The sequence below is a fragment of the Oryctolagus cuniculus genome, chromosome 11, assembly GCF_964237555.1.
Source record: "Oryctolagus cuniculus chromosome 11, mOryCun1.1, whole genome shotgun sequence".
NCBI classification, from domain to species: Eukaryota; Metazoa; Chordata; class Mammalia; order Lagomorpha; family Leporidae; genus Oryctolagus; species Oryctolagus cuniculus.
This window is the reverse complement of record NC_091442.1, coordinates 23,941,900-23,969,492: the sequence shown is the minus strand read 5'-3', so window position 1 is coordinate 23,969,492 and position 27,593 is coordinate 23,941,900. Positions and strand designations below refer to the sequence as shown.

Genomic DNA, 27,593 nt, shown 5'->3' with positions numbered 1-27,593 from the left:
ATGACTTCCCACCCCACATACATGCTCTGAAATCTCTGCCTCTAAATCATTATTCCAGAAGAATGTACACAGCTGCTTATTGAGCAGCTGGCTTTGTCCGCATGGCTTAACTTTCCTAAACCAAGCTCCTCATCTCCCTAGCCCTGCCCAGCCCTAGTCTGTTTTTCTTAATGAATTCCCCATCTTAGAGAATGACACCATGATTCACTCTGTTTGCTAATGTTAACATCCTCCACTTCTGCCTTTGTAATTATCAAGTCAGGTTAATTTTATTACCATCGTTTGTTTTCGCTCTTAGTCTTGCTGTTGGAGGCAAAATCCAGGTGGAGGTATCAGTTTAGGGAGCTAAACTGTGAAGAAGGGGTCCAAGGAGTTCAGAGCATCTTAAATTCACAGGGTAGTTAGAGAGAGAGAGAGCGAGAGAGAGAGAGCTCCAGAGATCTGCAGATAGTCTCCTTTGAGTTTTCAGCAGAGCAGTGATAAGAACTGTTCTGAGGAAAGTACCAGAAAAGAGCAGAGGAGTCAAATCCTAACATTAGCAGCCCAAACAAGATAAAATTCATAATGTCTGACCTTTAATAAATGTCATAAGGCACATGAAGAAGCAGGAAATATGACCTATTATAAAGAGAAAATTCTATCAATATAAACAGATCAAGAATTACAGAGAAGAATGAGTAGACAAAGGCATTAACTTGCTGCGCTACAACATAGGCCCCAACAAAAACATTTAAACAGTTGTTGAAACTGTTCCATATATTCAAGGATCCTGAAGAAAATTTGCAATGTTGAGACATGAAAATTTGGAATGTTAAGTAGAGACATGAAAATAGAGAACTTTTGGGGGCCAGTGCTATGGTGCAGCGGCATAGCCGGTTAAGCTTCGGCCTGCAGTGCCAGCATCCCATATGGGTGCCAGTTAGTCCTGGCTGCTCCACTTCTGATCCAGCTCTCTGCTAATGTGCAGCAGAAGATGGTCCAGGTGCTTGGGCACCTGCAGCCACATGGGAGACCCAGAAGAAGCTTCTACCTCCTGGCTTCAGCCTGGCCCAGCACTGGTCGTTGTGGCCATTTGGATGGTGAACCAGTGGATGGAAGATCTCTCTCTCTCTGTGTCTCTTCTCTTTCTGTAGCTCTACCTTTCAAATAAATAAATAAATCTTTAAAAAAATAAAGTAGAATATTTGAAAGACCTAAATCTAATTTCTAGAGATGAAAAATACAATATTGTATATGAGAAATATGCTGAATGAGATTAACAACAACTTGAATATTTCCAAGTAAGACTGAAGAACTTGAAGACATAGCAGTATAAACAATCCACAGTGAAACATATGGAGAAAAAAGACCTAGCTATATATAAAAAAAAAATGTCAGTGGCTGGCGCTGTGGTATAGTGGATAAGGCCATTGCCTGCAATGCTGGCATTCCATGGGCACCAGTTTGAGTCCCAGCTGCTCCATTTCCAGTCCAGCTCTCTGCAATGGCCTGGGAAAAGCAGTAGAGGATGGTACCTATGTGGGAGACCTGCAAGAAGCTCCAGGTTCCTGGCTTTGGTTTGACCCAGCTCTGGCCATTGTGGCCATTTAGGGAATAAACCAGCAGATGGAAGACCTTTCTCTGTCTCTGCTTCTGTAACTCTGCCTTTCAAATAAATAAATAAATCTTAAAAAAAAAAAAAAAAAAAAAAGAATGTCAGTGAGCTGTGAGAAAGCTTCAGGTGGCCTAATGTATGCGTAATTAGAATGCCCAGAGGGCAGGGGAGAATACAGAAAAAGTATTGGAAGACGTAATAACCCAGAATTTTCAAGTTTGATGAAAATGATGAGCCCATAGATCCAAGAATTTCAGCAAACCCTAAACACGGGAAGCATGAGGAAAATTAACACCAAAGAACAGCAAAATCACATGGTTAAAGCTAGTAATGAAGAGAAAATCTTCATCTCCGCTGCCTTGGGTTAGAACGTCTTCATTCCTTAGCCAGCCTCTTAACCCCTAAAGCTCTTCCTACCTCTAACTCAATTCCCTAGCAGTCATTTCTCTTCCTCACTATCAGAGAATTTTTCACTGCCACTGATGCCAAATCCTTAGCATAACAAAGCCCTCTTAGAATGGTATTTCTGACCCTTTTCTTTTTTTCCAACTTCAATATCCTTCCCCTGCATATCTGTCCCCTGTGTCTACCCACATGAACTATTTATGGAAAGAGTTACCCTACCTGTCGCCTCAGATGGAGAATACCCTTCTCTTCCTTGTGACCCCACAATCTCCATGGGCCCTACAAGGCAGGGACTACTTCTCTATAGTGCCTATTACATGACATAGCATTTTTCCAGTAAAAGGAACATGTCTGTCTCTATCTCCACTTCTCAAATAAGTAAATTTTTTATTATATTTTGTTATATTTATATGTATTTTATTATATATTTGTTATACTTAATAACAACCCAACAGCATGTGAAACTTGTTGTCAGGCATCCATCCATCCATCCATCCATCCAGATTGAAGGGAAATTATCTTTATTTTCAGAAACCAGAAAAGTTTCTTCTTGTTACAAGGAGTTACCATTGTTCTTAATACATTTCTCTTTGGCCTGATTTAATATGTAGCTTATTGGGTTAATGAAAAGTATCAATTAATGATTACTTTCAGAAATAAGGCTATTAAAAAAGTATTTTTTCACACCAACAATACTCACCTATATTTGTATACCAGAGAATGGCTATATTCTGGATGCCTTAAATAATTGACAATTTCTTTCATGAACTAGCATCCACCATGTCCCATTTCTGGAGAAAAGATAGGCATGCTTGATAATTTCCAGAAGATAATATCACTGCTTTATAAAGTAACAAAGTTAATGTTTTGGGGGCCAGCATTGTAGAGTAGTGGGTTAAGCCACTACCTGGGACTCCAACATCCCATATGGGTGTGGATTTGATTCTTGGCTGCTCCACTTCCAATCCAGCTCCCTGCTAATGGCCTGGGAAAGCAGCCAAAGATGGCCCAAATACTTTGGGCCCCTGCACCCATGTGGGATGCTGAATGAAGCTCCTGGCTCCTGGTTTTAGCCTGGCCCAGCCCTGACATTTGCTGCCATTTGGAGAGTGAACCAGCAGATGGAAGATCTCTCTCTCTCGCTCTCTCTCTCTCTCTTTGTGATATATTTTTTTCCAATGATGTCTTTTTTTTAAAAAAAAAAAAAAGATTGATTTATTTGTTTGAAAGTCAGATTACACAGAGAAAGAAGAGGCAGAGAGAGAGAGAGAGAGAAAGAGAGAGAGAGACCCTCCATCTGCTGGTTCACATCTCCTATTTAAACAAGCTGGATTAGCACTCACAGTTAAGTACTATTTTGTTAACTTTCAAAAAATTGGACCAGCGCTATGGCGTAGTAGGCTAAGCCTCCACCTATGGCACCCACAGTGCTGGTTCGTGTCCTAGTTGCTCCTCTTCTGATCCAGTTCTCTGCTGTTTGTGGCCTGGGAAAACAGTGGAAGATGGCTCAAGTGCTTGGGCCCCTGCACCCATGTGGGAGACTTGGAAGAAGTTCCTAACTCCAGGTCAGCTCAGCTCTGGCCGTTATGGCCATTTGGGGAGTGAACCAGTGGATGGAAGACCTTTCTTTGAGTTTCTCCCTCTGTCTAACTCTACCTCTCAAAGAAATAAATAAAAAATATTTTAAAAAATAACCATGTCCAGCTTTATTTTTCTGCACATGAGAGAGTTTGGGAATTTATATAAGCTAGTTCTAATTTCAATCATTCATTAATTCAGAAGCATTCACTAGGTATCAGCTCTATACCAGTCACCATGCCAGGGCTACAGATACAGACATGAGTAAAACCATTGCTGCCCTTAGAGAGCTCCCAGTGAAGCAATGATTCTGAAGTGGGGCCAGGGAAGCACAGGGCCTAATGAAGACTCACTGTAGTTTTCAGTAGTCATTATCAAAGTGCTGCCTTATCTGCTCTGCTTCTCATAGGATTATGCTACACACATAAACTGGAATTAAGGAAAAAAGAGGAGACCCTCTGTTAGTGGGAGAGTCCAGCAAGTTAACCCAGAATTATATCACAGTAAGCATTTTAACAGGCATTCCCAGGGTTCTTTAAGAGTACCCAGCTTTGGATAAAGAAATTATGGGATATGTACTCTATGGAACACTATACAGCAGTAAAAAACAATGAAATCCGGTCATTTGCAACAAAATGGAGGAATCTGGAAATATCATGCTGAGTGAAATAAGCCAGTCTGAAAGGAACAAATATATGTTCTCCCTGATCGATGGCAACTAAATGAGCATCTAAAAGGAAACCCATTGAAGTGAAATGGACACTACGAGAGACAATGACATGATCAGCCCTTATCTAGACTGTTGAGGAACTACTTACTATTTTATTCCTTTTAGTATTTTTGTTGTTGTTGTTGTTGCTCTGTTTGTTCTACTTAATACCACTGGTTGAACTCTGTAATCAATACACAATTATTCTTAGGCGTTTAAAATTAACAGAAAAGTGATCTCTGTTAAATATAAGAATGGGAATAAGAGAGGGAGGAGATACACAGGTCAGCACATGCTCACTCAGACTTACCTCCAATGGTAGAGCTAGAAATGTCCCAGGGGATTCCAACTCAATTTTTTTTTTTTTTTTTTTTGGACAGGCAGAGTGGACAGTGAGAGAGAGACAGACAGAGAGAAAGGTCTTCCTTTTGCCGTTGGTTCACCCTCCAATGGCCACCGCGGCCAGCGTGCTGCGGGCCGGCGCATAGCACTGATCCGAAGCCAGGAGCCAGGTGCTTCTCCTGGTCTCCCATGCGGGTGCAGGGCCCAAGGACTTGGGCCATAGCAGAGAGCTGGCCTGGAAGAGGGGCAACCGGGACAGAATCCGGCGCCCTGACCGGGACTAGAACTTGGTGTGCCGGCGCCGCAAGGCGGAGGATTAGCCTAGTGAGCCACGGCGCCGGCCCCAACTCAGTCTTATCAAGGAGGCATGTACCAATGCCAGCTCACTTGGTAAAGTGATAAGTATAAGTATATAACCAATCCAAAAGATAGGGTAAGTGTCGAAGAGATTTCACAAATAAGACCAGTGTATGCAAATAATGAAGGACAGAATTAAAAGGGAGAGAATGATCCTGCGGGGGAAGCAGGACACACAGCAGACTCATAGAATGGCAAACGCCCCAAACAGCACTGTGGCCTCAGAATCAACCCTTGGGGCATTTGGATCTGGCTAAAAGGCCCATGAGAGTCTCACAGGCATGGAAAGTCAAGACACGGTGGCAAAAACAACCTAAATGAAAGATCCTGGTGAACAAGACCCCAGCGGAAAGAACGGGCCATCAAGGAGGGAGGTGCCTTTCTCTGAAGGGAGGAAGTAACCTCCACTGTGATATGGCCTTGACTAAACAAGTTCAGAGTTGGTGAACTCAAGGGGCTTCCATAGCCTAGACAGCTCATGGCAAGAGCCTCGGGTGATTGCTGACGTCATAAATAAGTGCCAATTGTTAAATTAACAATGGGAGTCATTGGGTACATGCTCCCCACATAGTATCTCTGTCCTTAATGTGTTTTACTCTGAGAGTTAAAGATAACACTACTAGTCGAACAATACCCTATACATTGTGCGGTTGTGTGAGTGCTGTTGAAATCTTTGCTTAGTATATACTAAGTTGATCTTCTGTATATAAAGATAATTGAAAATGAAACTTGATGACGGGATGGGAGAGGGAGTGGGAGAGGGAAGGGAGGGGGGTTGGGGGGCAAGCCACAATAATACAAAAGTTGCACTTTGTAAATTCACATTTATTAAATAAAAAAACGAGTACCCAGTTTTAGGGTTGGCACCGTGGCTCACTTGGCTAATCCTTCACCTGCGGCGCCGGCACCCCAGATTCTAGTCCTGGTTGCTCCTCTTCCAGTCCAGCTCTCTGCTGTGGCCCGGGAGGGCAGTGGAAGATGGGCCAGGTGCTTGGGTCCCTGCACCCGCATGGGAGACTGGGAGGAAGCACCCGGCTCCTGGCTTCAGATTGGTGCAGAGCTGGTCGTAGCGGCCATAAGGGGAGTGAACCAACGGGAGGAAGACCTTTTTCTCTGTCTCTCTCTCACTGTCTATAAACCTACCTGTCAAAAAAAAAAAAAAAAAAAAAAAAAAAAGAGTACCCAGTTTTATCTCATAGTAGTCAGGAAATGTATGATAGGCAATGGAAGATATGTATATTAAAAAATAGTCTCAGACTCTGGAAATCTAGGTTTAAGAATCATCAATTTATATATGGGAATTGAAGCACTAGGGATGGGTAGTGAAGGTACTCACCTGAAGAGAGTATTTGGAGCTGGGAGCAAACAATAAAGTTATTGTCATTATTGTCATCCTCTGATTATCATCATCAACCCAGCCACGCACTGAAGGATCTTTACTGTGTGCAAGACATAGTACAAAGTACTTTCTATGTGTCATCTCATCACATCTTTGCAAAATCTTTACAAGGTTAGGTGCTATGGAATCTTTGGCAACACTGACACTTGGGGGGCTGGCAGGTGAGGGTGCTCTCCCAGAGAGTCTGAAAGGAGGTCATCAGACAAAGAGAAGGAGGAGGAAGTGATGTCCTAGAAAGCAAGGCAGGAGAGTGGGAAGGGAAGGCGGGCAGTGCCACGAAGCAGAGATGTGAAGAGAAATGAGAAGTGTGAAGGAGCCACTGTTTTTTGTGTTCCAGAAGTTGAAGGGGACATATGGAAAGCATTTTGAACAGATGGGTGAGAGATATAATGCAGAGGTTGAGGTCAGGATGGGATGGGCAGAGGAGAAGCTACTGGGGGTGGGAAAGGGTGGGCTATAAGAGGAAATAGAATGGAATTAAGGGAGGGAGAAGGGAAAGGGAGAAAGCATCGAATATGAAAAGGAGGATAGAGAAGATGAGGCTGAAGAGCTCAGCCCACGTTTCCTGTGTCTACAAAGAAGATAAGCACAGAAGACAGAAAAGATGGGGAAGGAGGCATCATCAAGAAGACTAGAGGCAGGGTGGTTCTGGAACAGGAGGGACTCCTCTTTCAGTGAGCACTAAGGATAAGGTAGGAGCTTAGGGGAGTTTACCCGAAGGGATTCTCTTTCTTTCTTTCTTTCTTTCTTTCTTTCTTTCTTTCTTTCTTTCTTTCTTTCTTTCTTTCTTTCTTTCTTTCTTTCTTTCTTTTAAAGATTTATTTATTTGAAAGTCAGAGTTACACGCATACACACAAAGAGAGAGAGAGAGAGAGGTCTTCCATCTGCTGGGTCCCTCCCCAATTGGCCACAATGGCAGGAGCCACGCTGATCTGAAGCCAGGAGCTTCTTCCAGGTTTCCCACATGGGTGCTGGGGCCCAAGCACTTGGGCCATCTTCCACCCTTTCCCAGGCCAGAGCAGAGAGCTGGATGGGAAGTGGAGCAGCTGGGACTTGAACTGGCATTCATATGGGATTCTGGCACTGCAGGCAATGGCTTTACCCACCTTGCCACAGTGCCGACTCCAGGCCTTCTGTTAAAGTGGAAGACACAGTCATCTGCTGAATGGTAGGTTGTCATGGGACTTGAGCAGAACAGGAAGGTTTGTGATACAGGGCACAGGTATTCATATTCAACTCAATGTATTCTGATCTTCTGAAGACTTTATCTGTTGCAGACTTTAAGTTGAAAAGTAGGAGAGAAGATAACACCATGATGCCCCCCCCCTTTTTTTTATTTGACGGGTAGAGTTACAGACAGTGAGAGAGAGAGACAGAAAGGTCTTCCTTTAGTTGGTTCACTCCCCAAATGGCCGGTGCTGCACTGATCCTAAGCCAGGAGCCAGGTGTTTCTTACTCCACTGCCCTCCCGGGCCACAGCTGAGAGCTGGACTGGAAGAAGAGCAATTGGGGCTAGAACCCAGCGCCCATATGGGATGCCGGCACCACAGGCGGAGGATTAACCAAGTTAACCATGGCGCTGGCCCCCGCTTTTCCCTTTTTTAAAAACTCAGATGCCAGACTCTTTAGCTAGATCATTGCCTTAGATGTGAGGGATGGGGCTCTCCTCTATGAGGAAAAACTGGCAAAGGTGGTGAATAGAAGAGTAGAAGCAGAAGACAAAATGTGAGGAGTGCTCAGAAGTAGGTCCTGCACACTTTAAAAGTGCAGCAAAAGTAATTAAAGCAGCCAAAAACCATGCTTTGAACCTAAGAGTTTCCAAGTTTGTGAAGTGTACATTGGATGCATTCTGATTTGTCAACTGACAAATTTTAGGGAAATTTAACAACCTCTGGTACAGTAGATAAATCTACAGCTAATATATTCAGTCATCCTTGGAAGACAGAGATCATCTTTCCAGAGAATGTTATTTTAAAATCAAAGCAAAATGTCTAACAGAATAATTAGAAACTATCTCTATAAGGAAGAATTTCTCCATTTCAAAGTCACTTGCAATGAAATAAACATGATTAGAATTCTCAGAATGTGACGGGAAGAATGTTTCATGGGAATGGAGTTGAGGGCTAGGGGTTGGGGACAGCAGGGTGGGAGGAGATTGTTAACATTTTACTTTTGTGGATCCTATGTCACACTTAAAAAATTGTTATCTCCAAATGGCAGAGACCTAATATCTAAATATTTTACAGATGTTTCAGTTAATCTTCAAAGCGTTTTATCATGGAATATTTTGATCTTGTAGAAAAATGGAATAGTAGAATGAGTACTATTATGTCTTTACACAACTGGGGCCAGGAGTAATATGGGAGTTGGAAAATATTGCAGTTTTTGCCTCAGTGGAGTAATTTGTCTATTTTAATTAATTTGGCCACCTATCCAAACCACTACTCTAATTAACTTTATATAGCTTCTCAAAAAGTAAATTGACCCTTCTAAAATAGAGAAGGAAGTTAAACATGCAATTTTTTTTTTTTTAATTCAAGAAGCAGAGGGAGAGACAGACAGCAAGAGCTCTCATCCACTGATTTGTTTCCCAAATATCCACAACAGTGCGGACTCAGCCAGGCCTACTCCAGGTATTGGAACTCAGGCTGAGCTGCCACGTGAGTGGCAGGGACCCAGATGGTTGAACTTTCACTTGCTGCCTCACAGGAGGCTGGAATTGAAACCAAAGCTGGCAATGGAACACAGTTATCCATGAAGGCTGCATAAAGAAAGTGAGCCAGCCCCAAAGTTTGGGATAGGTAGAAAGAAGGAAAAAAGCAATTCCTTGTGAGAAATCCACATATGCAAATCCTGAAAGCAGGAATGAGCAGACCATTTGGAAATGTGAGGACACATGGTCTGGAGCTAGATTTAAGGTTAGAGAACAGCAGATGATTAGGCAGAGACAAATGATGAAATGTTCTGCTGAAGCCTGTTGAAATCCTTGCTTAATATATACTAAGTTGATCTTCAGTATATGAAGGTAACTGAAAATGAAACTCGATGAAGGGCAGGATGGGAGAGGGAGTGGGAGAGGGGAGGGCCACGGGAGGGAGGGAGGTTGGGGGGGGGGCCACAACAATACAAAAGTTGCACTTTGTAAATTCACATTTATTAAATAAAAAATATATATATAACAAAAAAGAGAAAAAGAAAAAAAAGAACTTAATACTTTACCCTTTTAGTATTTTTTATGTTCTACTTAAAACTATTGGTTGAACTCTGTAATTAATACACAATTACTCTTAGGTGTTTAATTAATGCTATAACTAGTACTCAAATAGTATTTTATACTTTGTGTTTCTGTGTGGGTGCAAACTGTTGAAATCTTTACTTAATATATGCTAAATTGATCTTCTGTATATAAAGATAATTGAAAATGAATCTTGATGTGAATGGAAGGGGAGAGGGAGTGGGAGAGGGGAGTGTTGTGGGTGGGAGGGAAGTTATGGGGGGGGGAAGCTATTGTAATCCATAAGCTGTACTTTGGAAATTTATGTTCATTAAATAAAATAAAATATAAATATAAAAAAATTTGGTTCTAAAAAAAAAAAAAAGAAAGAAATGTGCTGCTGAGATGTCAGAATGATTTGATTTGATCACATATACCAGGTAAGCAAGCCAAATCAGGCCCATGTTGTTTTTCTGTTAGTAAAGGAGCACAACCGGGCCACTCCTTTATATATATATATTATATATATGTATATATATATATATAATATATATAATATGTATATATAAATTTTAAAATTTATTTTCATTTTAAAATTTATTTTCACTTTAATCTGAAAGGCAAAGAGACAAATGGAGCAGTATCTTCTATTCACTCAGTCACTCCCCGAATGTCTGCAACGGGCAGGGCTGGGCCAGGCCCAAGCCAAGAGCCCAGAACTCAATCAGGGTTCCCCACATGATTGGTGGGGATCCAAGTACCTGCTGCTTTCTGAGGTATGCATAAACAGGAAGCTGGATCAGAAGCAGAGTAGCCAGGCCTGGAACCAAGCACTCCCAAATGGGATGTGGGTATCCCAAGAAGCAACTTAACCACTGTGCCAAATGCCTGTCCCTGTTTACATTTCTTTGTGTCTGCTTGCCTGTAAGTACAATTACTGAGTAGTTACCACACAAACCTTACAACCCACAAAATCTTTATAGAAAATTTGTCTTTTATAGAAAAAAGTCTTTACTGACACAGACAGTGAAGACTTGAGGAAAGTGGGAGTTTAAAGGAAGATTAATCTAAGGTTGAATTTAGACGGATTAAGGCTTAACATTTTTATTCAGTATTTATCTACCTACCTACCTACCTACCTATCTATCTATTTGAAAGGCAAAGTTACAGAGGAGAGATGGAGAGAGAGAGATCCTCTCTCCGCTGGTTCACTTCCTGAATAGCTGCAATGGCCAGGTCCCGGCCAGTCTGAAACCACGAGCCTGGATTTCCATTTGGGTCTCCCTTAGTGGTATTAGCAGGGAGCTGGATTGGAAGTGGAACAGCTGAGACTCAAACTGGCACTTATATGGGACACTAGTGTTGCAGGTGGTGGGTTAACCCACCAAGCCACAAGACTTAACACTTTTAGAAGCTTTCACATCTAAGTGAGCAGAATCTTAGAATAAAGAACAGGGAAATATAAAAATCATCTAGTAAGGAACAAAATTAAATTTTATTGGAGATCATTTTAAGAAATCCAATTTATTTATAGCTTCTTAAATATGAGTAAAGCTCCAAGGCAGGTTTAGAAAACATTAATTGAAATATTTTCCTAGTTTACAGATAATTGCCTTAAGGGAAAATTTAGGTTGAAACTGATCTCATTATCTTGCTTTAGAAGTTCTTGAATCATTATATGTTTTTCCCTGGTGTTCTTTTGTTTCCAAATCTTTCATAGCCCCATTAGAGCCAGTTATCTCCCACACAATTAAAATCAAATAGTGTGTGCCAAGCAGCTTTGTAAGGCAGCTGTTTCTCCTTAACTTTGAGCATTTTACATGATGCTATTTTCCCTTATAACTAAAGCTCTCTAATTCAATAGTGAGAGTACTTGCAAATCAGCATTCTCAGCAACTTTTGCAGGGTTTAAACTTCGCTGAGCAGTGTCTTCTCCCCTGTAAGGACAGCTCAGGAGTACCCTCAGGTTTCATAAAGTATAATTTTTTATACTCATTCCTTGTTTCCCATGAACATGCTGTAGAAAAAGTAGGCAAGATTATTAAACCTAGGGATGTGTACCATAGAAAGGAAAAAAAATGTAATGACGACGACAAAATGTTCCCCCATAAGGAAATAGGAGCAGGACAGAGAGGAAGCAAGAGACAAATTCACAGCCAGAGCAAGATTATTCAAAAAGGAAAATAAACCCGAGAGGGGCTAACTGCCAGTGTATACACAGGGCAAACACATGGCAGAAAGCAAGAATTCAGTTACAGACTGGGTTTATATAGTATAGGCCACCTGAGGGCCATGATGGGGAGGGCGTTGGTTGAGCTGGCTTGTGTGGGCATTTTTCTCTGGGGATCAACAGTGAGGGGAAAAGTCGGGGCAGAGGGTAGGAAGCTAGGTTGAGTTTAAGATATTTGAAGAGAATAGCAGAAGAAGAATATCTCCATGAGATGAGGGACTGAAGTCTGCTTCTTCAGTCACATAGGCTGGTGTTTGAAGAAGATAGTAGTAAGAACATCTCCAAGGGAACAGAGATCTGTTCCTCAGTCCTGTAGACTAGAAGTCAAAACAGATCTAAGACTTTTGTTCTTGCTCCATCACCCCCTAAGATTATTCACTTACTGACATTTATGCCCACATATTCATAATCAATATTTATTCAAAAATTACAATGTGTATGCCAGTGGGGACACAAAGAGGTATAATAAATGCTTCCTGCCCTACTATAGTTTAGAACAGCTGTTCTTATCCTTTTTGGCCTCTGGACTATAATGGGTGAGAGAGGTGTTTATTTTTATTCCAAAGGAGCAGCCGGGACTAGAACCGGTGGCCCTATGGGATGCTGGCGCTTCAGGCCACTGCACCACAGCACCGGCCCCTTTATTTTTATTCCATGTCCTTGTCATGCACAAAGATAAACCTTTTAAGTGCTGACATAAATAAGGTAAACTTGATTCAAAAGATGAGAAAGTGAACACACACACACATGCACACACATACACATTGCCCTCACAAATACCTGTCATGAGTGGGCAGTAGGCCAGAAAATTTGCCCACAAGGAAAAAAGGGTGGAGGAGAGGATGCAGAGCGAGAGCACCCTAGCACATCCTACAGTCCTTTCTGTGGCAGAAGAGAGAGACCTCTCTCCAGTTGTTGGCTTCTTTTGTGAGGTAGGGAGTTATTCTATATACATGAAACCACCTGGGAGTTTTATGGTACCTCCATAAATGCTACTTTCAGCTCAATATCCCTATTTTCTTTTTAAAAGATTTATTTATTTACTTGAAAGAGTTACAGAGAGGCCGGCGCCGCGGCTCACTAGGCTAATCCTCCGCCTAGCGGCGCCGGCACACCGGGTTCTAGTCCCGGTCAGGGCGCCGGATTCTGTCCCGGTTGCCCCTCTTCCAGGCCAGCCCTCTGCTGTGGCCAGGGAGTGCAGTGGAGGATGGCCCAGGTGCTTGGGCCCTGCACCCCATGGGAGACCAGGAAAAGCACCTGGCTCCTGGCTCCTGCCATCGGATCAGCGCGGTGCGCCGGCCGCAGCGCGCCGGCCGCGGCGGCCATTGGAGGGTGAACCAACGGCAAAAGGAAGACCTTTCTCTCTGTCTCTCTCTCTCTGTCCACTCTGCCTGTCAAAAAAAAAAAAAAAAAAAAAAAAAAGAGTTACAGAGAGAGGAGAGAGAGAAAGATATCTTCCATCCGCTGGTTCACTCCCCAAGTGGCTGCAATGGCCAGGGCTGGGCTAGGCCAAAGCCAGGAGCCAGGAGCGTCGAGTGCAGGGACCCAAGCACCTGGGCCATCCTCCACTGCTTTCCCAGGTGCACCAGCAAGGAGCTGGATTGGAAGTGGAACAGCTGAAACTCAAACTGGCACCCACATGGGATGCCAGCACCATAGATGGTGGCTTCACCCACTATGTCATATTGCCAGCTCCAATACCCATATTTTCATGGCATTATTCCCCCAGGTCCCAGATGAAGCAGATACATCCTGGGAAAGGTGGCATTTTGATTGACAATTAAAATGATAGAATTACATGAAGTGGTGTGAAGGAGGTGATTTGCAGATACCTGCAGCTCAGTGATCCTAGACTAGCTGCCTAACACAAATCAGTACCTCTTTACACCTGGCAAAATTTGAAGATTCTAAAGAGCTCTTGTTTATATGAATTTTATCTATTAATATTTACCGTATTAGAAATTGATAATGAGAAATTAATTATTCATTCATTCATTAAAAAGTAACACCAGGGCGGCGTCACTGCTCACTAGGCTAATCCTCCGCCTGCGGCGCCGGCACCCCAGGTTCTAGTCCCGGTTGGGGCACCGGATTCTGTCCTGGTTGCTCCTCTTCCAGTCCAGCTCTCTGCTGTGGCCCGGGAAGGCAGTGGAGGATGGCCCAAGTGCTTGGCCCTGCACCTGCATGGGAGACCAGGAGGAAGCACCTGGCTCCTGGCTTCGGATCAGCGTGCTAGCCATGGCAACCATTTGGGGGGTGAACCAACGGAAAAGGAAGACCTTTCTCTCTGTCTCTCTATCTCTCTCTCTCTCACTGTCTAACTCTGCCTGTCAAAAAAAAAAAAAAAAAAGTAACACTAGTATGTTCTGATACAAAACATTTATTGAACTATTAAGAATTCACCAAGTTTGCAAGATATAAAAAATCAGTTGTATTTCATGTATAGGTCAGATCCATGAATACCAAAATTTAAAATACCTTTTTTTAAAAAAAGATTTTATTTATTCATTTGAGAAGTAGAGTTACAGACAGCGAGAGGGAGAGACAGAGAGAAGGGTCTTCCTTCCGTTGGTTCACTCCTCAAATGGCCTCAACAGCTGGAGCTGTGCCGATCCGAAGTCAGGAGCCAGCTTCCTCTTCCCGGTCTCCCACGCGGGTGCAGGGGCCCAAGGACCTGGGCCATCTTCTATTGCTTTCCCAGGCCATAGCAGAGAGCTGGACTGGAAGAGGAACAGCTGGGACTAGAACCGGCACCCATATGGGATGCCGGCACCACAGGCGGAGGATTAACCTACTGTGCCACGGCGCCAGCCTCTAAAATACTTTTATAATACCTTTTGTAAGTGCTCAAGAAAAAAAGGAACATCTTAAATGTAAATCTAGCAAATTATGCTCAAGATTTGTGTACTGAAAAGTAGAAACATTGGTGAAAGAATTCGAAGATCTAAATAAATCGAAAGACAACTGTATTCATGGATTAGAAGACTCAGCATAGTGAAGATGTTGCTTCTCCTTAAATTAATGTATACTTTAGTTCAATTCTCATGAAAACATCACAAGTTTTTTATTATATAGAATGACAAGATTACTCTAAAATTTGTCTTAGAAAGATAAATAAACTAGAATATCTGAAACCATATGAAAATGAAATAAACTTAGAGGAATAAATTTACCCATTTTCTAGACTTACTATCTGTAAGGAAAAGAGTGCAGATTGGTGCCCCCTCACACAGGGCACCAAAATGTAAGGAAAAGAGGCACAGAGAAGGCAGGGTATGAATTTATAGCTAGACTGAATTTATTCAGAGAAAATAAATCTGCAGAGGTGGGTGACCACCCACTGGTGTGCACATTTGACAGAACATGTCGCAGGAGGCTCAGACCCCAGCAGGCTGGGCTTTTTAATATCTTAGCAGGACTGAGGTGGGAATGAGGGTAGGGGCAGCAGGCAGAGGCAAATTCCTCCATACTGGTCTTTCAAGTGGCCACCTGGGAGAAATGTGGGGGTGGGGTATAAAGACAATAGGATGTGAGACCGAATTGAGATTCAGGGACAAGGAATAAATTTCGATTTTTATCTATCTGTTGGGCAATGAGCAATAATGACTGAGGCTTATGTCTTTGTTCCATCACTAGCCAAAGTAATCAATACGGTAAATATCTGAAATTAAAAATGACAAGAAAATCTTAAGATCCATTATATATAGGGAAATGATAGTATGAGAATTATTACTGGGGCCAGCGCTGTGGAGGGTTAAGCCACTGTCTGCAGCACTGCTATCCCTTATGGGCCCTGGTTCCAGTCCTGGCTGCTCCACTTCTGATCTAGTTCCCTGCTAATGTGCCTGGGAAAGCAGCAGAGGATGGTCCAAGTGCTTGGGCCCTGCACCCATGTGGGAGACCCAGAAGAAGCTCCAAGTGCCTGGCTTTGACCTGGTCCAGCCTTGGCCCTTGAGGCCATTTAGAGGGTGAACCAATGGATAGAAGATTCTCTCTCTCTCTCTCTCTCTCTCTCTCTCTGTAACTCTGCCTTTCAAACAAATAAATCAATATTCAAAGAAGAAAAACCACTACACAGCCATTTAAATTGGATACAGACTCCAGCATTACAGTTCTTCCTGGTTTCTTCCCAATCTGAGTAAATCTTCCCGTCCAACTGAAGCCAGTTTTCGCTCAACTCACAATATATTCCTTTGTGTGCACTTTCCCTCTGAATTGAATTCTTTCTTATCTCAGTCAAGGATAATGCCCTGCCCTCACTGTCTCCCAGACATCTGATCCTTTTGGTTGCCGTGTTCTCTGTTTGTGCTCTAAGAACTCTTCTCCTTCTTTGACAAGAGTTCGGGCTCTGCTTCCTCCCCTCTTTCACCCAACTCTGAACACTTGGCTCCTCTGCTTCCCCATGCCAGACTGCAAAGGCATCTTGCCTGAATGCTTAGCCACACGCGCAAGTGATTGCAAGACAGAACACTCATGGTGTAAGCAATTTTGGCTTCACATTTCTTTTTTTTTTTTTTTTTTTTTTTTTTTTTTTGACAGGCAGAGTGGACAGTGAGAGAGAGAGACAGAGAGAAAGGTCTTCCTTTTGCCGTTGGTTCACCCTCCAATGGCCGCCGCTGCAGCCGGCGCACCGCGCTGATCCTGGCAGGAGCCAGGAGCCAGGTGCTTTTCCTGGTCTCCCATGGGGTGCAGGGCCCAAGCACCTGGGCCATCCTCCACTGCACTCCCTGGCCATAGCAGAGAGCTGGCCTGGAAGAGGGGCGACCGGGACAGAATCCGGCGCCCCGACCGGGACTAGAACCCGGTGTGCCGGCGCCGCAAGGTGGAGGATTAGCCTATTGAGCCACGGCGCCGGCCCGGCTTCACATTTCTTTATGCCTTTGAATTTACAGGAGCTCTGAAGCAACAGAATCCAGTATTGGGTTTCCTGGACATACAAAATCTGTTTTTCAGAGTTTCAACCTGACTGCAGCTGAAACCAAATCCCTCTACCTGTAATTTACTTCTTCTGAGGTAATGGTCTGTCTCCTTTCTTCATCTGTCTGACAGGATACTGGAGTGACCATATCAAAAGGCTATAATGGGGCCCCAATCCTGGTAATTACCTTCGCCTGGAGCTTTCCTGCTGTAAGCTGTGCCCAAAGTGAAGCCATCAGTGTTGACGCCCCTGATCCTTAGAGATCCTTGTGGCTCAAAGAGACGAGACACAACCATACCCCTAACCTTCATGAATCAGATTCTTCCTTTTTTATTTTCACAAAGCAGTTTGACCATGTAACCATCTCATTCTTAGGACCTGGCTCTGCTGAGAGGTTTGTTTCTTTTTAAATTTTATTTTATATTTTTTTAAAGATTTATTTATTTATTTGAAAGTCAGAGTTACATGGAGAGAGGAGAGACAGAGAGGGAGAGAGGTCTTCCTTCTGATGGTTCACTCCCCAGATGGCTGCAACAGCCAGAGCTGTGCCGATCTGAAGCCAGGAATCAGGAGCTTCCTCTACGTCTCCCAAGTGGGTGCAGGGGCCCAAGCACTTGGGCCATCTTTTACTGCTTTCCCAGGCCACAGCAGAGAGCTGGATTGGAAGAGGAGCAGCTGGGACTAGAACCGATGCCCATATGAGATGCCGGCACTTCAGGCCAAGGTGTTAACCCGCTGAGCCACAGCACTGGCCCCTCTTTTTAAATTTTAAAATTTTAAAGGTAGAAAGAGAAAGAGGCATGGATCTCCCATCTGCTAGTGACTGTTCAAATACCTGGAACAGCTGTGGTTGGTCCAGACTAAAGGCAGGAGCCAGAATCTCAATCCAGGTCTTCTGGGTGGGTGGTAGGGACCTAATTACCTGTGTCATCACTTTCTACCTCCCAAAGTATGCATTCAGGGGTGGGGAATGTCCAATCTGCAGACCATATTATGCCCAGCCAAGGGGATTGCAGGCAAGACTCAAAATTCGATAAATGTACAGCAAGGCTAATTTTTAAGTTGATAATTGGATATGGCCCTTGAAATATGTTATAAATGTCTAAATGAAACCTTGGCTGCAAAAAGGTTCCCCACCCCTGCAAGGAATCTGGAATTAGGAGCAGAGCCAAGACTTTATCTGAGGTATTCCAATATGGGAAGGGAGCATCCCAGAGGTATCTGAACCATATGGTTAAACCTCTACCTCTGGCTGGGAGATTTCTAAGGACATGTTTCTATGGCATGGTTCCATTACTCCCTGGCTTTGCTTCTGATTGTCCATGTTTTCTGCTCAGTGGGACATGGCTGGCCCTTCCTTAAGGGATTTTTTTTTTTTTTTTGACAGGCAGAGTGGACAGTGAGAGAGACAGACAGACAGAAAGGTCTTCCTTTTGCTGTTGGTTCACCCTCCAATGGCCGTCACGGCCGCCGCATTGCGCTGGTCCTAAGGCAGGAGCCAGCTGCTTCTCCTGGTCTCCCATGCGGGTGTAGGGCCCAAGCACTTGGGCCATCCTCCACTGCACTCCCTGGCCATAGCAGAGAGCTGGCCTGGAAGAGGGGCAACCGGGACAGAATCCGGTGCCCTGACCGGGACTAGAACCCGGTATGCCGGCGCTGCAAGGCAGAGGATTAGCCTATTGAGCCACGGCACCGGCCCGGGATCTTCTTTCTTACACATAACTCTGGAGGGCTCATTTGGTATAGTGAAGATCTATAGCCTTCTCTTTTCTGATGCCATCTCAACTACCTATGTACCAAGCTTGGGCAGTGGCCTACTACTTTTAAAATAATTTAGATGCTTGAAGATACAGAAAAATTTGTACTCCAGTACTAAACTATGATTCTGAAACCCAAACTAGCAAAATTTCTGGCAAAATCATCTAGGTACCCTGGTTTAGGGAAAATATTACTATCGAAGAAACAAAGCAGTTAAATAAGAGGACGATGAGGAAGGAGTGGAAAGGAGAAATGAGGGAAGGGGAATCAAAAGAAAAAATTTAGCCCAAAGATACACTTACATAGCATATCTATCATACTATACCAGACAACACAATGACAAACAGAATGAAATTTCTTCTTCACCCACTAGGTGGGACTCGCCTCTCACTATATATAAAGCCCTGTCCCAAAAGTCCTCGGTAGGTGCTCTCTGTAGTTAATGTCGGTAAATCCGATCTAAAGAAGGGTTCTGAAATCCAGATGTTGTTTTTAGATCAATGATTCTCCAAATGAAATCCAAGGACCTCTGGTGGGTCTGTAAAGTCTTCCAATCATTCCGTGGGCTGGGTCAAAATGTAAGGCACACAAGAGTATTGTTGGGTAGTTTTGTTTTCTTTCTTTTTTTCAGGAAAACACATTTTCCACTGCGGATTTGAATCAAAATTTAAAAGCATCGAAACAAACGTCTTTCAGAGGAGCTACCAATACTCACAAGCGATTCAGCAAAAACACTGCAAAAATGTTTTCTGTTTCAGCTTGTTTAGTTTTTTAGTAAGTAGTAAATTTGTAATTTTCTAGTAAATAGGTGATACTCTTGTCTCACACAATGTAGGGACTAAATATTTTGACTCACCGATGCAGATCAAAGATGAACTTTGCAAAGTGCCTTTATGAGGGGGAGAAAATAAGATTCTCTCCTCCCTGGACTTCCATGTCTCGGTATCATTTATTCCTGCTCCTCTCAGCACCGCTTCCTAGCTCAATGCCCACAGCTTGGAGTCAGAAGCAGCCACTGCCTCAAAGAATCCCTCTCAGCTGCCCGGCTGTCTTTCCTCAGGTTTCTCTTGTGGAGAGGCGGCAGGAACTCAGGTGTGGGGTGAAGGGGGCTTCAAATGCGGCTGCGGCTTGGGAAGATCTGTTTTTCCACATCCTAGCCCCACAGCAAGAGTTAACCCTAGGAGAGCTTGGGCTGCCGGAGGAGACTTTGTGAGTTATCAGATGACCCCGCTGTCAGCCATAAAGCACATCCAGGCTGCTCCAATGCCAGGAGATTTGCACTCACGGCTAGGTCTGGCTTTCCTTGTCTAACGGAGCAAGGTGCACGTTTGGCCATTTGTGGAATCAATTTGCACAGCCATAGTTTTCTTGAAGGATTTCAAAACATTTGGTCTGCCTACAGAGCATGGAAATAGTTCAGAAGCTGTAAAACTGAGTGCACTTGGAGGCCTCTAATTGGATTTTGCTGAAGTGCTGGCAGCACCATCCACCTATCCGGTAATTCTGCCATGCAAACTAAGTGCCCTCTGATCATCAGACGCCGCCCAGTGTCACCCAGGTGCTGTTGGCCCCCGCGATTCTTTGGTGCAGACCTACCCAGGAATGGAGGAAGTAATATTCTTTCTCTTTTGCTTGGTAAGGTGAAATAGCTTGTTGGCTCTTTGAATGTGATGGGAAAAGAAGAGAAGAAGAAATAGCAAACAACCCCAGCATCTGGATGGAATTTATTACGTACCTCTGTGGGACCCCTGGTTCCTGAATGTTTCAGCTAATGACTCCCTCTTCCAAGTCTGCAGAGGCTCAAGGCTCAGCCTGTCAGGGAATGATACTTTGCTGCCAGTTACTGCAAGTTGGTTTAAATAGATTTGGAGATGCTGTAGCTGTGACCAAAGCCCTGGCAGGGGGAGGTGGGGCAGCACAAGCCACTTAAACTCACTCACATGTTTCTGTGTGGATACCCCGTGGGAAGGGTATTTGTCACTTGTGGAGAAACTGGACATTCCCTATTGTACTTTTTTAAAAAAATGTTTTCTTTATTTGAAAGGCAGAGTTACAGTGAGAGAAAGAGATCTCTTTCACTGATTCATTCCCAAAATGGTCAAACAGCCCCACACTGCCAGGCCAAAGCCAGGAGTCAGCAGCCAGGAAGCCCATCCAGATCTCCTATGTGGGTGGCAGAGTTCCAAGCACTTGAACCATCCTCTGCTACGTTCTCAGGCACATTAGAAGGAAGCTGGTCAGAAGTGGAGCAGCCAGGACTTGAACCAGTGCTCATTTAGGATGCTGGTTTCACAGGTAGTAGCTTAACCTACTGTGCCACAGCATTAATCCATCCCTGCTGTATTACATGGTTTCTCAGTCCTAGAACCTGCCTCATGCAAGTAAAACCTATGAACTTGCTCAAGTCTTTGGGAGAAGATTTGAGTCCTATTATGGCTAACATTTTTGGACACCTAAGGTATAGAAGAAAGAGGATCAAAACACCTAGTTTGATATTCTACTGATACTTATAAACTGTGATTTTGAGCCAGTTAGCCTACTTCTTTGAATTTCAGTTTCTTTTTTTTTTAAAAAGACTTTATTTATTTATTCGAGAGGTAGAGTTACAGACAGTGAGAGGGAGAAATAGAGAGAAAGGTCTGCCATCCGATGGTTCATTCCCCAGTTGGCCGCAACAGCTGGAGCTGCGCCATTCCAAAGGCAGGAGCCAGGTGCTTCTTCCTGGTCTCCCATGTGGGTGCAGGGTCCCAAGGACTTTGGCCATCCTCTACTGCTTTCCCAGGCCATAGCAGAGAGCTGGAGTGGAAGAGGAGCAGCTGGGACTAGAACTGGCGCCCATATGGGATGCGGGTGCCGCGGGTGGAGGATTAACCTACTGCGCCACAGCACCAGCCCCTGAGTTTCAGTTTCTTTATCAATAAGGTGGTAAATAATATCCAGCATAGAAATACTTGGAATGAGTTGAGCTAGTGGTATGTAAAGTATGTGGTGGGGCTCAATGCATATGAACTGCATCTGAATTTCGACAAGCATTTTGTGACAAAGGAAGATTCTGCCTGGAAAAAAGAAAACCCTCAATTAAAATGTGAGCACAGGGAAGGAGGTCAGTGATGGCCACACACACCTACCTATACCACTACAACTTTCTGGAAGACTTTTTTTCAATAGATTGTGCCTGATTTTCTTTTTTTTTTTTTTTTAAACTTGAAAGGCAGAGTTACAGAGAGAGAGAAAAAGAGAGGTCTTTCATCCACTGGTTCACTCCCCAGTTGGCCGCAATGGCTGGAGCTGCGCTGATCCGAAGCCAAGAGCCAGGAGCTTCCTCCAGGTCTCCCATGCTGGTTGAGGGGCCCAAGGACTTGGGCCTTCTACTGTTTTCCCAGGCCATAGCAGAGAGCTGGATCGGAAGCAGAGCAGCTGGGACTCGAACTGGCATCCATATGTGATGACTGCACTGCAGGTGGTAACTTTACCCACTATGCCACAGTGCCAGTCCTCCTAACCTCCAGGAAGACTTGATGTCAGGGTGGAATGAGGGAAAATTTACTGAGCTGGAAATTAGAAAAACTATGTTCTATTTCTGATTCTGGATATAACAGAGCTAGGCTAAGTTTGGACCAACTGTTTTATGTCCTTATGGTTGTTACCATATGATATGATTGTTACCCATATGATAGCAGTAATCATATTCTCACTCCCCAAAATATCATAGTATTGTGAACTTTTAAGAAGATGAGATCTAGGCCGGCGCCGCGGCTCACTAGGCTAATCCTCTAGTCCCAGTCGGGTCGCCAGATTCTGTCCCGGTTGCCCTTCCTCCAGGCCAGCTCTCTGCTGTGGCCAGGGAGTGCAGTGGAGGATGGCCCAAGTTCTTGGGCCCTGCACCCCATGGGAGACCAGGAGAAGTACCTGGCTCCTGCTATAGGATCAGTGCGGTGCGCCGGCTGCAGTGCGCCGGCCGCGGTGGCCGTTGGAGGGTGAACCAACAGCAAAGGAAGACCTTTCTCTCTCTGTCTCTCTCTCTCACTGTCCACTCTGCCTGTCAAAAAATGAAAAAATAAAAAAAGAGATGATATCTATAAAAATATAATACATTGGTAATTTGCTGAAACTTCAAACAATCCTAAACCAGCTGCACCCATAAAACTCTGGGAAGCCATCTTATCCATTTTTGGTTGCTATCATAGAATACCTGGGCATGGATAATTTATCAAAAAAAGTTTTATTTTAGCTAACAGTTCTGGAAGTCTAAGAGGATGGCAGCAGCATCTGCACAGTTTCTGGTGATGGCCTCTTGGCTGAAAATTGAAAGGGGAAGCAGGCACTTTTGGAAAGAGAGTGAGTGAGGTGCTGGACTCATTTTACAGTAACCCACTCCTGTGATAACTAACCCAATCTTGTATCAACAAGAGTGGATCCATCATGACCTAAAATATCTCTTTTAAAGGCCCTTCCAGATGTGAGTTTTGGTGGGAACAAACCACATTCAAACTGAAGGTTATGGGAAATTACATTTAATTCTGTTGCAGTGGCTAACAAGAATGGACTGTAACTCACAATGTTCCATTGGAGTTACTAGAAAAACTAGCCCCTAGGTTCAGTATGTAGTCCTTAAAGGGTAGTGAGAAACAACATAAAGGGATAAAGTAACTCTAGCTTTTTTAAATCTCATGAGTGAGTTCGTGGTTGAAGCTTCTAAATCCAGAACCTTGTGGATAGAGTTGAGGGAACTGGTCAGAGCCAAAGAGCTTTAGGAGTTTATGTACTACTCTGATCTGAGCATCTTGGGACTTGCAACTTTGGGAAGCTTTTTTAAAAAGGCTCTGGGGGCACATATTTGGCTTAGTAGTCAACATGCTGGTTAAGATGCGGCCATCTACATTGGAAAGCCTGGGTTCAATACCTACCTCCAGCTCCTGATTCCAGCTTCCTGGCAATGCAGACCCTGGGAGGCATCAATAAGTTGGGTCCCGCCACTCACACAGGAGATCTAGATTGAGTGCCCAGCTCCTGGCTCTGGCTTCTGCTCAGCCCCAGCCATTGCAGGCATTTGGGGAGTGAACCAGCAGATGGCTACTCTGTCTATTTCTGTTTCTGTGTCTCTCTCTAACTCTCAGGTAAATAAGTAAATAAATAATGCCACCTACAACCACAAGCTTATAAACATTTATTTTCAACAACTGCCAAGAAGGGGAATCATTCTCTTTATCAGACTTTTTATTTCCCTTTCCTTCCAAGAAAACTTGTAAAAGAAAGTTAGAGAAACCATGTTTAATTGTTTCTTTTACTTCCATGACCCAACATATTACAGACCTACTCTGAGTGAAAAGGATGTGGGAAAGGCTTATGGGACAGGCAAACTCTCATCTTTAAGCCCTGAGGCTTAAGTACCTCCTGATCACAAAGGACTGCCTGGAATGTTTCTCCCATTTATGGGTTGGTGTGGGCTCTAAATCAAAGGCATTTGTTCCAAGAGCTTCTGCATGAACATGGGGATGTGGGCATTTTCCCGCAAATGCTGTCTCCTGCATAGAGCCACTGAAGCAATACACTGGGGTAGAGGGAGCAGGGAGGCAGCAGGAGGGCAGTGAGAATTAAGATTCAACCTTTCTTCAGTTGCCTTGGTCTTGCTCTACAGAAATGAAGACATTGCTGGCTATCCCAGTCACAGGCATGTAGTACACCTCCCCAACTTGCCAATAAATAATCCCTGCTCATATATCAGTGAGTATAGGAACTCACTGGAACTACATAAGTCCAGCATTTAAAGTTCCCATGAAAATCCAAATCTAGGCTCACATAGTCTATTCTTTAGAAGGAGTCATTAGAATTAAATTTTTTAAAAGATTTTATTTATTTGGCCGGTGCCACGGCTCACTAGGCTAACCCTCCGCCTTGCGGCACCGGCACAGCGGGTTCTGGTCCCTGTCAGGGCGCCGTATTCTGTCCCGGTTGCCCCTCTTCCAGGCCAGCTCTCTGCTGTGGCCAGGGAGTGCAGTGGAGGATGGCCCAGGTACTTGGGCCCTGCACCCCATGGGAGACCAGGGCTCCTGCCATCAGATCGGCGCGGCACGCCGGCCACAGCGCACCAGCCGCGGCGGCCATTGGAGGGTGAACCAACGGCAAAAGAAGACCTTCCTCTCTGTCTCTCTGTCTCTCACTGTCCACTCTGCCTGTCAAAAAAATTAATTAAAAAAAGATTTTATTTGAGAGGTAGACAGAGAGAGGGAGAGATAGAGAAAAAGGTCTTCCATCCACTGGTTCACTCTCCAAATGGCCAGAATGGCTGGAGCTGGGCTGATCTGAAGCTAGGAGCCAGGAGCTTCTTCAGGGTCTCCCATGTGGGTGCAGGGATCCAAGCACTTGGGCCATCTTCTGCTTTCCCACGCTATAGCAGAGAGCTGGATCGGAAGAGGAGCAGCTGGGACTAGAACTGGTGCCCACATGGGATGCCGGCACCACAGGTGGAAGCTTAGCCCACTACACCACAGTGCCAGCCCGTAGAATGAATTTCTTTCTAATGCTTGTGAATTCTACCTCAGGAAGACCTTGGAAAATGCTGAGATGCCCTCATAGAAAACCTTTATCTATTTAGATCCACAGTAAATAAGCATATGATGACTGTTTGCTTAGTATTTCTAAGGTATGGATATGTCAATTTGTTAGAGAAAGAAATAAATAGGATAGTTCTTGTTTTGGGAGCATTTGATCAGGAGATTTTTAGGGGGAACCTGGCATTTCAGGTAGTAGGCAATCTCATTTTTTCAGCTTTTGTTATTGAAACCTTCCATTGGTCTGTGTCTGAGAAAAGTCCAAATGGACCAGAAGTCCAATAGGAGGAGTCCAAGGGCAGGTGGCAGGAGGGCTGGCCCACTTGTGAGTACAGGGATTCTAGGAGTGGGGTAGGGGTACCCCCATACCCCAAAGAGCTTGTCCCCTAGCTGGCCCTTCTTTCTCACATTTTTAAGGCCCTGTGATCTTTACTGCCAAGAAAATCATATGGTTTTGATTCGGGCTTCTGGCTTACTGAGAGCTTTTCATGTCTCTGGTGACAGGAAGCCCTCCAGTCACTTTAAGCAGCTGCTCTGGCATCTAAAACAGGAGGCCAGCTCTTTTGGAATTCCTCACCTGTTGGGCAGTGGAGCCCCATGGAAAGCAATATTCAATGCACAGAAAAGGCAATAATAGCTATGGAGGTGGGGAGATTTTTCTGGGATTCACAGAGGTAGACTAGGCTTAGGTACCTGTAGGAGTCAGTTCAATCCAGAGAACTGGGTTTTTCTCATTATGTTCCCCTGAATTTTTTTATTTTTATTTATTTTTTTATTTTTTTGACAGGCAGAGTGGACAGTGAGAGAGAGAGAGACAGAGAGAAAGGTCTTCCTTTGCCGTTGGTTCACCCTCCAATGGCCGCCGCGGCCAGTGCGCTGTGGCCGGCGTGCTGCGCCGATCTGATGGCAGGAGCCAGGTACTTCTGGTCTCCCATGGGGTGCAGGGCCCAAGCACTTGGGCCATCCTCCACTGCACTCCCTGGCCACAGCAGAGAGCTAGCCTGGAAGAGGGGCAACCAGGACAGAATCCGGCACCCCGACCAGGACTAGAACCCGGTGTGCCAGCGCCTCAAGGCAGAGGATTAGCCTAGTGAGCCGCGGAGCCAGCCTCCCTGAATTTTCATATGGATCTTCCTATGAGATGGTTCTTTCCTGGAAATGGGATGGCATCTCTGGAAGAGATAAAAGAAGGAAGTATCATCTGAATAAGGAACTACACAAAACTACTCCTTTACATTGATGTGTCAGTTGCCAAAGTGTCAGATGAGCTTCAGTAGAATTTTTGGAAGAAAATTCTGTGTTTTAGGGGCCGGCGCAGTGGTGCAGCGGGTTAACTCCCTGGCCTGAAGTGCCGGCATCCCATATGGGTGCCGGTTTGAGACCCGGCTGCTCTACTTCCAATCCAGCTCTCTGCTATGGCCTAGGAAAGCAGTAGAAGATGGCCCAGGTCCTTGAGTCCCTTTCACCCACTTGGGAGACCTGGAAGAAGCTCCTGCCATTGCGGCCAATTGGGGAGTGAACCATTGGCTGGAAGACCTCTCTCTCTCTCTCTCTCACACTCTCTCTCTCCCTCTCCTCTCTCTGTGTTAACTCTGACTTTCAAATAAATAAATAAATCTTTTAAAAAAATTCTGTGTTTTAGTGGTCAGGAAGTTTAAGACTAGGGGAAATCAGTCACTTCCCAGAAAGGAGCTATTCTTAGATGAAAGAGGTGATGGGATGGAAATAAACTAAGGAAAACCTTAAAACAATCATTTTATTTATATAATGCTTTATAATTTTCAGTCACTTATTCTCTCAAGGCCTGTGCACTTGCTGACATCATTGCTTGGAAGACTTCTTCAGCGCATCCCCATTTGGCTGACTCCTTCTCGTCCTCCAGATTTCAAATGTCTCCTCCTCAGGAAAGACTTGCCTGGCCAACCTCTCAACTTCACTCCTTATCTCGTAACCTCATATTCTTCCTAGCATTCATCACTTTTTAAAGTTATTTTTGTTTACTTTGGTCTAGTTTTCCAGCCATAATATAAGATACATGAAATAGTATCTGCTCTTACTCATTGCTGTATCCTTAATGCCTAAAATAGTGTCTTCAGAACAACAAGTGCTCAATAAAAATATGCTGAATGAGGGCAGGGTTGGGAGAACTAGCCCAGGAAAGCTAGGTAAAATTGGAATGGGATGCACATGGCCAGAGAGAATAGAAATGATCAAGAGAGGAAATTGGGGGCAGCAGCTAAAATCTCCTGAGATGAGGAAATAGAAAGTGAAAATAAAAGAACCACATTTTGCCTGTTTGTTTTCCACTTTCATTATTTACAACAAGTGTTTTAAGTCCTTCTGATGTTTTGGAATTATGTTAAGAGTGATGGATTCACCGGCGCCACGGCTCACGAGGCTAATCCTCTGCCTTGCGGCACCGGCACACCGGGTTCTAGTCCCGGTCAGGGCACCGGATTCTGTCCCGGTTGCCCCTCTTCCAGGCCAGCTCTCTGCTGTGGCCAGGGAGTGCAGTGGAGGATGGCCCAAGTGCTTGGG

General features: G+C 44.4%; 1 protein-coding gene across 5 annotated transcripts in view; it reads left to right on the top strand.

Moving 5' to 3' along the window:
• The window catches only part of ASIP (agouti signaling protein), a 199,155-nt gene that overhangs the window by 39,885 nt on the left and 131,677 nt on the right, over positions 1–27,593 (top strand). Inside the window, exons 3-4 of one of the 5 annotated variants that reach the window (XM_051844897.2) lie at positions 16,721–16,841; positions 19,136–19,278. The exons of 3 other annotated variants lie outside the window; for them this stretch is intronic. The gene's annotated coding sequence lies outside the window, so the exon portion shown is untranslated. The remainder of the gene's footprint in view (positions 1–16,720; positions 16,842–19,135; positions 19,279–27,593) is intronic. One more of the 5 variants, XM_051844898.2, reaches the window with a different exon arrangement.